Source organism: Hyla sarda, unplaced genomic scaffold (genome assembly GCF_029499605.1).
Source record: "Hyla sarda isolate aHylSar1 unplaced genomic scaffold, aHylSar1.hap1 scaffold_401, whole genome shotgun sequence".
NCBI classification, from domain to species: Eukaryota; Metazoa; Chordata; class Amphibia; order Anura; family Hylidae; genus Hyla; species Hyla sarda.
In genome coordinates this window covers 22,093-35,501 of record NW_026610418.1, presented here as the reverse complement: position 1 = coordinate 35,501, position 13,409 = coordinate 22,093, and the positions used below count along the sequence as shown (strand labels likewise).

Genomic DNA, 13,409 nt, shown 5'->3' with positions numbered 1-13,409 from the left:
TCTCCCATGCTGGTACTTACCAGGCCCTAAGCTGGGTAGCAGTCTGCGATCTAACGAGAGCAGGCGCGTTCAGCTTAGGATGGCCGTTGACATCTTTACGCGTTGTATATTGTGGATTTAAGCATCAATAAATATTTTTATTAATCGGAGAGGAAGGCGGCAACAGAGCAAAATGTCAATGGCACCTTGGATTGCCAGCCAGTCTCCCATGCCGGTATCTGCCGGGCAGCGGTCTGCGATCTGAGGAGAGCAGGCACGTTCAGGCTTAGGATGGCCGTTGACAGCTTCACACCCTGTATATTGTGGATTAAAGCATCAATAAATCATTTTCCGAATCGGAGCGGAAGGCGGCAACAGATTAAAATGTCAACTGCACCCGGGATTCCCAGCCAGTCTCCCATGCCCTAAGCTGGGTAGCAGTCTGCGTTCTGACGAGAGCAGGCGCATTCAGCTTAGGATGGTGGTTGACAGCTTCACACTTTGTATACTGTGGATTTAAGAATCAATAAATAATTTTCGGAATCGGAACAGAAACAGAGCAAAATGTAAACTGCACACGGGATTCCCAGCCAGTCTCCCAAGCTGGTACTTACGAGGCCCGAAGCTGGGTAGCAGTCTGCGATCTGACGAGAACAGGTGCATTCAGCTTAGGATGGCCGTAGACATCTTCACACCCTGTTTACTGTGGATTTAAGCATCAATAAATCCTTTTCGGAATCGGAGCGGAAGGCGGCAACAGAGCAAAATGTCAACGACACTTGGGATTCCCAGCCAGTCTCCCATGCTGGTACTTACCAGGCCCTAAGCTGGGTAGCAGTCTGCGATCTGACGAGAGCAGGCGCGTTCAGCTTAGGATGGCTGTTGACAGCTTCTCGCCCTTTATACTGTGCATTTAAGCATCAATAAATCCTTTTCGGAATCGGAACGGAAGGCGGCAACAGAGCAAAATGTCAACGGCAGCCGGGATTCCCAGCCAGTGTCCCATGCCGGTACTTACCGGACCCTAAGATCTGTACCAGTCTGCGATCTGACGAGAGCAGGCGCGTTCAGCTTAGGATGGCCTTTGACAGCTTCGTGTTTTTTATACTGTGCATTTAAGCATCAATAAATCCTTTTCGGAATCGGAACAGAAGGCGGCAACAGAGCAAAATGTCAACTGCACCCGGGATTCCCAGCCAGTCTCCCATGCCGGTACTTTCTAGGCCCTAAGCTGGGTAGCAGTCTGCGATCTGACGAGAGCAGGCGCGTTCAGCTTAGGATGGCCGTTGACATCTTTATGCGTTGTATATTGTGGATTTAAGCATCAATAAATATTTTTATTAATCGGAGAGGAAGGCGGCAACAGAGCAAAATGTTAATGGCACCTTGGATTGCCAGCCAGTCTCCCATGCCGGTATCTGCCGGGCAGCAGTCTGCGATCTGAGGAGAGCAGGCACGTTCAGGCTTAGGATGGCCGTTGACAGCTTCACACTTTGTATGCTGTGGATTTAAGCATCAATAAATAATTTTCGGAATCGGAGCAGAAACAGAGCAAAATGTCAACTGCACCCGTGATTCCCAGCCAGTCTCCCATGCTGGTACTTACCGGGCCCTAAGCTGGGTAGCAGTCTGCGATCTGACGAGAGCAGGCGCGTTCAGCTTAGGATGGCCATTGACATCTTCCCGCCTTGTATATTGTGGATTTAAGCATCAATAAATATTTTTATTAATCGGAGAGGAAGGCGGCAACAGAGCAAAATGTCAATGGCACCTTGGATTGCCAGCCAGTCTCCCATGCCTGTATCTGCCGGGCAGCAGTCTGCGATCTGAGGAGAGCAGGCTCGTTCAGGCTTAGGATGGCCATTGACAGCTTCACACGCTGTATATTGTGGATTTAAGCATCAATAAATCCTTTTCCGAATCGGAGCGGAAGGCGGCAACAGATTAAAATGTCAACTGCACCCGGGATTCCAGCCAGTCTCCCATGCTGGTACTTACCAGGCCCTGAGTTGGGTAGCAGTCTGCGATCTGACGAGAGCAGGCGCGTTCAGCCTAGGATGGCTGTTGACAGCTTCACACTTTGTATACTGTGGATTTAAGCATCAATAAATCCTTTTCCGAATCGGAGCGGAAGGCGGCAACAGATTAAAATGTCAACTGCACTCGGATTCCCAGCCAGTCTCCCATGCTGGTACTTACCAGGCCCTAAGCTGGGTAGCAGTCTGCGATCTGACGAGAGCAGGCGCGTTCAGCTTAGGATGGCCTTTGACAGCTTCGTGTTTTTTATACTGTGCATTTAAGCATCAATAAATCCTTTTCGGAATCGGAACAGAAGGCGGCAACAGAGCAAAATGTCAACTGCACCCGGGATTCCCAGCCAGTCTCCCATGCCGGTACTTACTAGGCCCTAAGCTGGGTAGCAGTCTGCGATCTGACGAGAGCAGGCGCGTTCAGCTTAGGATGGCCGTTGACATCTTTATGAGTTGTATATTGTGGATTTAAGCATCAATAAATATTTTTATTAATCGGAGAGGAAGGCGGCAACAGAGCAAAATGTCAATGGCACCTTGGATTGCCAGCCAGTCTCCCATGCCGGTATCTGCTGGGCAGCAGTCTGCGATCTGAGGAGAGCAGGCACGTTCAGGCTTAGGATGGCCGTTGACAGCTTCACACTTTGTATACTGTGGATTTAAGCATCAATAAATAATTTTCGGAATCGGAGCAGAAACAGAGCAAAATGTCAACTGCACCCGGGATTCCCAGCCAGTCTCCCATGCCGGTACTTACTGGGCCCTAAGCTGCGTAGCAGTCTGCGATCTGACGAGAGCAGCCGCCTTCAGCTTAGGATGGCCGTTGACATCTTCACGCTTTGTATACTGTGGATTTAAGCATCAATAAATATTTTTTTTAATCGGAGAGGAAGGCGGCAACAGAGCAAAATGTCAATAGCACCTTGGATTGCCAGCCAGTCTCCCATGCCTGTACTTGCCGGGCAGCAGTCTGCGATCTGACAAGAACAGGCGCATTTAGCTTAGGATAGCCGTAGACGGCTTCACACCCTGTATACTGTGGATACTGTGGATTTAAGCATCAATAAATCCTTTTCGAAATCGGAGCAAAATGTCTACAGAGCTACAGAGCAAAATGTCAACAACACCTGAGATTCCCAGCCAGTCTCCCATGCTGGTACTTACCGGGCCCTAAGCTGGGTAGCAGTCTGCGATCTGACGAGAGCAGGCGCGTTCAGCTTAGGATGGCCGATGACAGCTTTATGCACTTTATACTGTGCATTTAAGCATCAATAAATCCTTTTCCGAATCGGAGCAGAAGTCGGCAACAGATTAAAATGTCAACTGCACCCGGGATTCCCAGCCAATCTCCCATGCTGGTACTTACCAGGCCCTAAGCTGGGTAGCAGTCTGCGATCTGACGAGAGCAGGCGCGTTCAGCTTAGGATGGCCGTTGACAGCTTCACACTTTGTATACTGTGGATTTAAGCATCAATAAATAATTTTCGGAATCGGAGCAGAAACAGAGTAAAATGTCAACTGCACCCGGGATTCCCAGCCAGTCTCCCATGCTGGTATTTACCAGGCCCGAAGCTGGGTAGCAGTCTGCGATCTGACGAGAACAGGAGCATTCAGCTTAGGATGGCCGTAGACCGCTTCAAACTCTGTATACTGTGGATTTAAGCATAAATAAATCCTTTTCGGAATCGGAGCAGAAGGCGGCAACAGAGTAAAATGTCAACGACACCTGGGATTCCCAGCCAGTCTCCCATGCTGGTACTTACCGGGCCCTAAGCTGGGTAGCAGTCTGCGATCTGACGAGAGCAGGCGCGTTCAGCTTAGGATGGCCGTTGACAGCTTCTCGACCTTTATACTGTGCATTTAAGCATCAATAAATCCTTTTCGGAATCGGAATCGGAATGGAAGGCGGCAACAGAGCAAAATGTCAACGGCAGACGGGATTCCCAGCCAGTGTCCCATGCCGGTACTTACCGGGCCATAAGATCTGTACCAGTCTGCGATCTGACGAGAGCAGGCGTGTTAAGCTTAGGATGGCCGTCGACAGCTTCACACCTTGTATACTGTGGATTTAAGCATCAATAAATTATTTTCGGAATCGGAGCGGAAGGCAGCAATAGAGCAAAATGTTAACGGCACCCGGGATTCCCAGCCAGTCTCCCATGCCCGTACTTGCCGGGCAGCAGTCTGCGATCTGACAAGAACAGGCACATTCAGCTTAGGATAGCCGTAGACGGCTTCACACCCTGTATACTGTGGATTTAAGCATCAATAAATCCTTTTCGGAATCGGAGCGGAAGGCGGCTACAGAGCAAAATGTCAACAACACCTGGGATTCCCAGCCAGTCTCCCATGCTGGTACTTACCGGGCCCTAAGCTGGGTAGCAGTCTGCGATCTGACGAGAGCAGGTGCGTTCAGCTTAGGATGGCCGTTGACAGCTTCACTCCCTTTATACTGTGCATTTAAGCATCAATAAATCCTTTTCCGAATCGGAGTGGAAAGCGGCGACAGATTAAAATGTCATCTGCACCCGGGATTCCCAGCCAGTCTCCCATGCTGGTACTTACCAGGCCCTAAGCTTGGTAGCAGTCTGCGATCTGATGAGAGCAGGCGCGTTCAGCTTAGGATGGCCGTTGACAGCTTCACACTTTGTATACTGTGCATTTAAGCATCAATAAATCCTTTTCGGAATCGGAACCGGAACCGGAACGGAAGGCGGCAACAGAGCAAAATGTCAACGACAGTCGGGATTCCCAGCCAGTGTCCCATGCCGGTACTTACTGGGCCCTAAGATCTGTACCAGTCTGCGATCTGACGAGAGCAGGCGCGTTAAGCTTAGGATGGCCGTCGACAGCTTCACACCTTGTATACTGTGGATTTAAGCATCAATAAATTCTTTTCGGAATCGGAGCGGAAGGCAGCAATAGAGCAAGATGTCAACGGCAACCGGGATTCCCAGCCAGTCTCACATGCCAGTACTTACCGGGCCCTAAGCTGGGTAGCAGTCAGCGATCTGACGAGAGCAGGCGCGTTCAGCTTAGGATGGCCATTGACAGCTTCAAGCTTTTTATACTCTGCATTTAAGCATCAATAAATCCTTTTCGGAATCGGAACAGAAGGCGGCAACAGAGCAAAATGTCAACTGCACACGGGATTCCCAGCCAGTCTCCCATGCTGGTACTTACCAGGCCCTAAGCTGGGTAGCAGTCTGCGATCTAACGAGAGCAGGCGCGTTCAGCTTAGGATGGCCGTTGACATCTTTACGCGTTGTATATTGTGGATTTAAGTATCAATAAATATTTTTATTAATCGGAGAGGAAGGCGGCAACAGAGCAAAATTTCAATGGCACCTTGGATTGCCAGCCAGTCTCCCATGCCGGTATCTGCCGGGCAGCGGTCTGCGATCTGAGGAGAGCAGGCACGTTCAGGCTTAGGATGGCCGTTGACAGCTTCACACCCTGTATATTGTGGATTAAAGCATCAATAAATCATTTTCCGAATCGGAGCGGAAGGCGGAAACAGATTAAAATGTCAACTGCACCCGGGATTCCCAGCCAGTCTCCCATGCTGGTACTTACCAGGCCCTAAGCTGGGTAGCAGTCTGCGTTCTGACGAGAGCAGGCGCATTCAGCTTAGGATGGTGGTTGACAGCTTCACACTTTGTATACTGTGGATTTAAGAATCAATAAATAATTTTCGGAATCGGAACAGAAACAGAGCAAAATGTAAACTGCACACGGGATTCCCAGCCAGTCTCCCAAGCTGGTACTTACGAGGCCCGAAGCTGGGTAGCAGTCTGCGATCTGACGAGAACAGGCGCTTTCAGCTTAGGATGGCCGTAGACATCTTCACACCCTGTTTACTGTGGATTTAAGCATCAATAAATCCTTTTCGGAATCGGAGCGGAAGGCGGCAACAGAGCAAAATGTCAACGACACTTGGGATTCCCAGCCAGTCTTCCATGCTGGTACTTACCAGGCCCTAAGCTGGGTAGCAGTCTGTGATCTGACGAGAGCAGGCGCGTTCAGCTTAGGATGGCTGTTGACAGCTTCTTGCCCTTTATACTGTGCATTTAAGCATCAATAAATCCTTTTCGGAATCGGAACGGAAGGCGGCAACAGAGCAAAATGTCAACGGCAGCCGGGATTCCCAGCCAGTGTCCCATGCCGGTACTTACCGGACCCTAAGATCTGTACCAGTCTGCGATCTGACGAGAGCAGGCGCGTTCAGCTTAGGATGGCCTTTGACAGCTTCGTGTTTTTTATACTGTGCATTTAAGCATCAATAAATCCTTTTCGGAATCGGAACAGAAGGCGGCAACAGAGCAAAATGTCAACTGCACCCGGGATTCCCAGCCAGTCTCCCATGCCGGTACTTTCTAGGCCCTAAGCTGGGTAGCAGTCTGCGATCTGACGAGAGCAGGCGCGTTCAGCTTAGGATGGCCGTTGACATCTTTATGCGTTGTATATTGTGGATTTAAGCATCAATAAATATTTTTATTAATCGGAGAGGAAGGCGGCAACAGAGCAAAATGTCAATGGCACCTTGGATTGCCAGCCAGTCTCCCATGCCGGTATCTGCCGGGCAGCAGTCTGCGATCTGAGGAGAGCAGGCACGTTCAGGCTTAGGATGGCCGTTGACAGCTTCACACTTTGTATACTGTGGATTTAAGCATCAATAAATAATTTTCGGAATCGGAGCAGAAACAGAGCAAAATGTCAACTGCACCCGGGATTCCCAGCCAGTCTCCCATGCTGGTACTTACCGGGCCCTAAGCTGGGTAGCAGTCTGCGATCTGACGAGAGCAGGCCCGTTCAGCTTAGGATGGCCATTGACATCTTCACGCCTTGTATATTGTGGATTTAAGCATCAATAAATATTTTTATTAATCGGAGAGGAAGGCGGCAACAGAGCAAAATGTCAATGGCACCTTGGATTGCCAGCCAGTCTCCCATGCCTGTATCTGCCGGGCAGCAGTCTGCGATCTGAGGAGAGCAGGCTCGTTCAGGCTTAGGATGGCAATGACAGCTTCACACGCTGTATATTGTGGATTTAAGCATCAATAAATCCTTTTCCGAATCGGAGCGGAAGGCGGCAACAGATTAAAATGTCAACTGCACCCGGGATTCCAGCCAGTCTCCCATGCTGGTACTTACCAGGCCCTGAGTTGGGTAGCAGTCTGCGATCTGACGAGAGCAGGCGCGTTCAGCCTAGGATGGCTGTTGACAGCTTCACACTTTGTATACTGTGGATTTAAGCATCAATAAATCCTTTTCCGAATCGGAGCGGAAGGCGGCAACAGATTAAAATGTCAACTGCACCCGGGATTCCCAGCCAGTCTCCCATGCTGGTACTTACCAGGCCCTAAGCTGGGTAGCAGTCTGCGATATGACGAGAGCAGGCGCGTTCAGCTTAGGATGGCCTTTGACAGCTTCGTGTTTTTTATACTGTGCATTTAAGCATCAATAAATCCTTTTCGGAATCGGAACAGAAGGCGGCAACAGAGCAAAATGTCAACTGCACCCGGGATTCCCAGCCAGTCTCCCATGCCGGTACTTACTAGGCCCTAAGCTGGGTAGCAGTCTGCGATCTGACGAGAGCAGGCGCGTTCAGCTTAGGATGGCCGTTGACATCTTTATGAGTTGTATATTGTGGATTTAAGCATCAATAAATATTTTTATTAATCGGAGAGGAAGGCGGCAACAGAGCAAAATGTCAATGGCACCTTGGATTGCCAGCCAGTCTCCCATGCCGGTATCTGCTGGGCAGCAGTCTGCGATCTGAGGAGAGCAGGCACGTTCAGGCTTAGGATGGCCGTTGACAGCTTCACACTTTGTATACTGTGGATTTAAGCATGAATAAATAATTTTCGGAATCGGAGCAGAAACAGAGCAAAATGTCAACTGCACCCGGGATTCCCAGCCAGTCTCCCATGCCGGTACTTACTGGGCCCTAAGCTGCGTAGCAGTCTGCGATCTGACGAGAGCAGGCGTGTTCAGCTTAGGATGGCCGTTGACACCTTCACGCCTTGTATACTGTGGATTTAAGCATCAATAAATATTTTTTTTAATCGGAGAGGAAGGCGGCAACAGAGCAAAATGTCAATAGCACCTTGGATTGCCAGCCAGTCTCCCATGCCCGTACTTGCCGGGCAGCAGTCTGCGATCTGACAAGAACAGGAGCATTCAGCTTAGGATAGCCGTAGACGGCTTCACACCCTGTATACTGTGGATTTAAGCATCAATAAATCCTTTTCGAAATCGGAGCAAAATGTCTACAGAGCTACAGAGCAAAATGTCAACACCTGAGATTCCCAGCCAGTCTCCCATGCTGGTACATACCAGGCCCTAAGCTGGGTAGCAGTCTGCGATCTGACGAGAGCAGGCGCGTTCAGCTTAGAATGGCCGTTGACAGCTTCCCGGCAATTATACTGTGCATTTAAGCATCAATAAATCCTTTTCCGAATCGGAGCGGAACGGAAGGCGGCAACAGAGCAAAATGTCAACGGCACCCGGGATTCCCAGCCAGTGTCCCATGCCGGTACTTACCGGGCCCTAAGATCTGTACCAGTCTGCGATCTGACGAGAGCAGGCGCGTTAAGCTTAGGATGGCCGTCGACAGCTTCACACCTTGTATACTGTGGATTTAAGCATCAATAAATATTTTTTTTTAATCGGAGAGGAAGGCGGCAACAGAGCAAAATGACAATAGCACCTTGGATTGCCAGCCAGCCTCCCATGCCCGTACTTGCCGGGCAGCAGTCTGCGATCTGACAAGAACAGGCGCATTCAGCTTAGGATAGCCGTAGACGGCTTCACACCCTGTATATTGTGGATTTAAGCATCAATAAATCCTTTTCGGAATCGGAGCAAAATGTCTACAGAGCTACAGAGCAAAATGTCAACAACACCTGAGATTCCCAGCCAGTCTCCCATGCTGGTACTTACCAGGCCCTAAGCTGGGTAAAAGTCTGCGATCTGACGAGAGCAGGCGCGTTAAGCTTAGGATGGCCGTCGACAGCTTCACACCTTGTATACTGTGGATTTAAGCATCAAAAAATTATTTTCGGAATCGGAGCGGAAGGCAGCAATAGAGCAAAATGTCAACGGCAACCGGGATTCCCAGCCAGTCTCCCATGCCAGTACTTACCTGGCCCTAAGCTGGGTAGCAGTCTGCGATCTGACGAGAGTAGGCGCGTTCAGCTTAGGATGGCCGTTGACATCTTCACGCCTTGTATATTGTGGATTTAAGCATCAATAAATATTTTTATTAATAGGAGAGGAAGGCGGCAACATAGCAAAATGTCAATAGCACCTTGGATTGCCAGCCAGTCTCCCATGCCGGTATCTCCCGGGCAGCAGTCTGCGATCTGAGGAGAGCAGGCGCGTTCAGCTTAGGATGGCCGTTGACAGCTTCACACTTTGTATACTGTGGATTTAAGCATCAATAAATAATTTTCGGAATCGGAGCAGAAACAGAGCAAAATGTCAACTGCACCCGGGATTCCCAGCCAGACTCCCATGCTGGTACTTACCAGGCCCGAAGCTGGGTAGCAGTCTGCGATCTGACGAGAACAGGCACATTCAGCTTAGGATGGCCGTAGACATCTTCACACCCTGTATACTGTGGATTTAAGCATCAATAAATCCTTTTCGGAATCGGAGCAGAAGGCGGCAACAGAGCAAAATGTCAACGACACCTGGGATTCCCAGTCAGTCTCCCATGCTGGTACTTACCGGGCCCTAAGCTGGGTAGCAGTCTGCAATCTGACGAGAGCAGGCGAGTTCAGCTTAGGATGGCCGTTGACAGCTTCTCGCCCTTTATACTGTGCATTTAAGCATCAAGAAATCCTTTTCGGAATCGGAACGGAAGGCGGCAACAGAGCAAAATGTCAACGGCAGCCAGGATTCCCAGCCAGTGTCCCATGCCGGTACTTACCGGGCCCCAAGATCTGTACCAGTCTGCGATCTGACGAGAGCAGGCGCGTTCAGCTTAGGATGGCCATTGACAGCTTCATGCTTTTTATACTGTGCATTTAAGCATCAATAAATCCTTTTCGGAATCGGAACGGAAGGCGGCAACTGAGCAAAATGTCAACTGCACCCGGGATTCCCAGCCAGTCTCCCATGCCGGTACTTACTGGGCCCTAAGCTGCGTAGCAGTCTGCTATCTGACGAGAGCAGGCGTGTTCAGCTTAGGATGGCCGTTGACATCTTCACGCCTTGTATACTGTGGATTTAAGCATCAATAAATATTTTTTTTAATCGGAGAGGAAGGCGGCAACAGAGCAAAATGTCAATAGCACCTTGGATTGCCAGCCAGTCTCCCATGCCCGTACTTGCCGGCCAGCAGTCTGCGATCTGACGAGAGCAGGCGAATTCAGCTTAGGATGGCCGTTGACAGCTTCACACTTTGTATACTGTGCATTTAAACATCAATAAATCCTTTTTGGAATCGGAACGGAAGGCGGCAACAGAGCAAAATGTCAACGGCAGCCGGGATTCCCAGCCAGTGTCCCATGCCGGTACTTACCGGGCCCTAAGATCTGTACCAGTCTGCGATCTGACGAGAGCAGGCGCGTTAAGCTTAGGATGGCCGTCGACAGCTTCACACCTTGTATACTGTGGATTTAAGCATCAATAAATTATTTTTGGAATCGGAGCGGAAGGCAGCAATAGAGCAAAATGTCAACGGCAACCGGGATTCCCAGCCAGTCTCCCATGCCAGTACTTACCGGGCACTAAGCTGGGTAGCAGTCTGCGATCTGACAAGAGCAGGCGCGTTCAGCTTAGGATGGCCTTTGACAGCTTCATGCTTTTTATACTGTGCATTTAAGCATCAATAAATCCTTTTCGGAATCGGAACGGAAGGCGGCAACAGAGCAAAATGTCAACGGCAGCCAGGATTCCCAGCCAGTGTCCCATGCCGGTACTTACCGGGCCCCAAGATCTGTACCAGTCTGCGATCTGACGAGAGCAGGCGCGTTCAGCTTAGGATTGCCATTGACAGCTTCATGCTTTTTATACTGTGCATTTAAGCATCAATAAATCCTTTTCGGAATCGGAACGGAAGGCGGCAACTGAGCAAAATGTCAACTGCACCCGGGATTCCCAGCCGGTCTCCCATGCCGGTACTTACTGGGCCCTAAGCTGCGTAGCAGTCTGCGATCTGATGAGAGCAGGCGTGTTCAGCTTAGGATGGCCGTTGACATCTTCACGCCTTGTATACTGTGGATTTAAGCATCAATAAATATTTTTTTTAATCGGAGAGGAAGGCGGCAACAGAGCAAAATGTCAATAGCACCTTGGATTGCCAGCCAGTCTCCCATGCCCGTCCTTGCCGGCCAGCAGTCTGCGATCTGACGAGAGCAGGCGAATTCAGCTTAGGATGGCCGTTGACAGCTTCACACTTTGTATACTGTGCATTTAAACATCAATAAATCCTTTTCGGAATCGGAACGGAAGGCGGCAACAGAGCAAAATGTCAACGGCAGCCGGGATTCCCAGCCAGTGTCCCATGCCGGTACTTACCGGGCCCTAAGATCTGTACCAGTCTGCGATCTGACGAGAGCAGGCGCGTTAAGCTTAGGATGGCCGTCGACAGCTTCACACCTTGTATACTGTGGATTTAAGCATCAATAAATTATTTTTGGAATCGGAGCGGAAGGCAGCAATAGAGCAAAATGTCAACGGCAACCGGGATTCCCAGCCAGTCTCCCATGCCAGTACTTACCGGGCACTAAGCTGGGTAGCAGTCTGCGATCTGACAAGAGCAGGCGCGTTCAGCTTAGGATGGCCTTTGACAGCTTCATGCTTTTTATACTGTGCATTTAAGCATCAATAAATCCTTTTCGGAATCGGAACGGAAGGCGGCAACAGAGCAAAATGTCAACGGCAGCCAGGATTCCCAGCCAGTGTCCCATGCCGGTACTTACCGGGCCCCAAGATCTGTACCAGTCTGCGATCTGACGAGAGCAGGCGCGTTCAGGTTAGGATTGCCATTGACAGCTTCATGCTTTTTATACTGTGCATTTAAGCATCAATAAATCCTTTTCGGAATCGGAACGGAAGGCGGCAACTGAGCAAAATGTCAACTGCACCCGGGATTCCCAGCCAGTCTCCCATGCCGGTACTTACTGGGCCCTAAGCTGCGTAGCAGTCTGCGATCTGATGAGAGCAGGCGTGTTCAGCTTAGGATGGCCGTTGACATCTTCACGCCTTGTATACTGTGGATTTAAGCATCAATAAATATTTTTTTTAATCGGAGAGGAAGGCGGCAACAGAGCAAAATGTCAATAGCACCTTGGATTGCCAGCCAGTCTCCCATGCCCGTCCTTGCCGGCCAGCAGTCTGCGATCTGACGAGAGCAGGCGAATTCAGCTTAGGATGGCCGTTGACAGCTTCACACTTTGTATACTGTGCATTTAAACATCAATAAATCCTTTTCGGAATCGGAACGGAAGGCGGCAACAGAGCAAAATGTCAACGGCAGCCGGGATTCCCAGCCAGTGTCCCATGCCGGTACTTACCGGGCCCTAAGATCTGTACCAGTCTGCGATCTGACGAGAGCAGGCGCGTTAAGCTTAGGATGGCCGTCGAGAGCTTCACACCTTGTATACTGTGGATTTAAGCATCAATAAATTATTTTTGGAATCGGAGCGGAAGGCAGCAATAGAGCAAAATGTCAACGGCAACCGGGATTCCCAGCCAGTCTCCCATGCCAGTACTTACCGGGCACTAAGCTGGGTAGCAGTCTGCGATCTGACGAGAGCAGGCGCGTTCAGCTTAGGATGGCCTTTGACAGCTTCATGCTTTTTATACTGTGCATTTAAGCATCAATAAATCCTTTTCGGAATCGGAACGGAAGGCGGCAACAGAGCAAAATGTCAACTGCATCCGGGATTCCCAGCCAGTCTCCCATGCCGGTACTTACTGGGCCCTAAGCTGGGTAGCAGTCTGCGATCTGACGAGAGCAGGCGCGTTCAGCTTAGGATGGCCGTAGACATCTTCACGCCTTGTATATTGTGGATTTAAGCATCAATAAATATTTTTATTATTCGGAGAAGAAGGCGGCAACAGAGCAAAATGTCAATGGCACCTTGGATTGCCAGCCAGTCTCCCATGCCGGTAACTGCCGGGCAGCAGTCTGCGATCTGACGAGAGCAGGCACGTTCAGCTTAGGATGGCCGTTGACATCTTTACGCCTTGTATATTGTGGATTTAAGCATCAATAAATATTTTTATTATTCGGAGAAGAAGGCGGCAACAGAGCAAAATGTCAATGGCACCTTGGATTGCCAGCCAGTCTCCCATGCCTGTATCTGCCGGGCAGCAGTCTGCGATCTGAGGAGAGCAGGCACGTTCAGGCTTACGATGGCCGTTGACAGCTTCACACCCTGTAAA

General features: G+C 50.0%; 4 pseudogenes; all 4 read right to left on the bottom strand.

Moving 5' to 3' along the window:
• Window positions 1-3,723: 3,723 nt before the first annotated feature.
• On the bottom strand, window positions 3,724-3,843 carry LOC130333190 (5S ribosomal RNA; annotated as a pseudogene).
• Window positions 3,844-4,323: 480 nt separating this feature from the next.
• Window positions 4,324-4,443, bottom strand: LOC130333183 (5S ribosomal RNA; annotated as a pseudogene).
• Window positions 4,444-9,107: 4,664 nt separating this feature from the next.
• Window positions 9,108-9,227, bottom strand: LOC130333173 (5S ribosomal RNA; annotated as a pseudogene).
• Window positions 9,228-11,096: 1,869 nt separating this feature from the next.
• Window positions 11,097-11,216, bottom strand: LOC130333218 (5S ribosomal RNA; annotated as a pseudogene).
• Window positions 11,217-13,409: the final 2,193 nt, after the last annotated feature.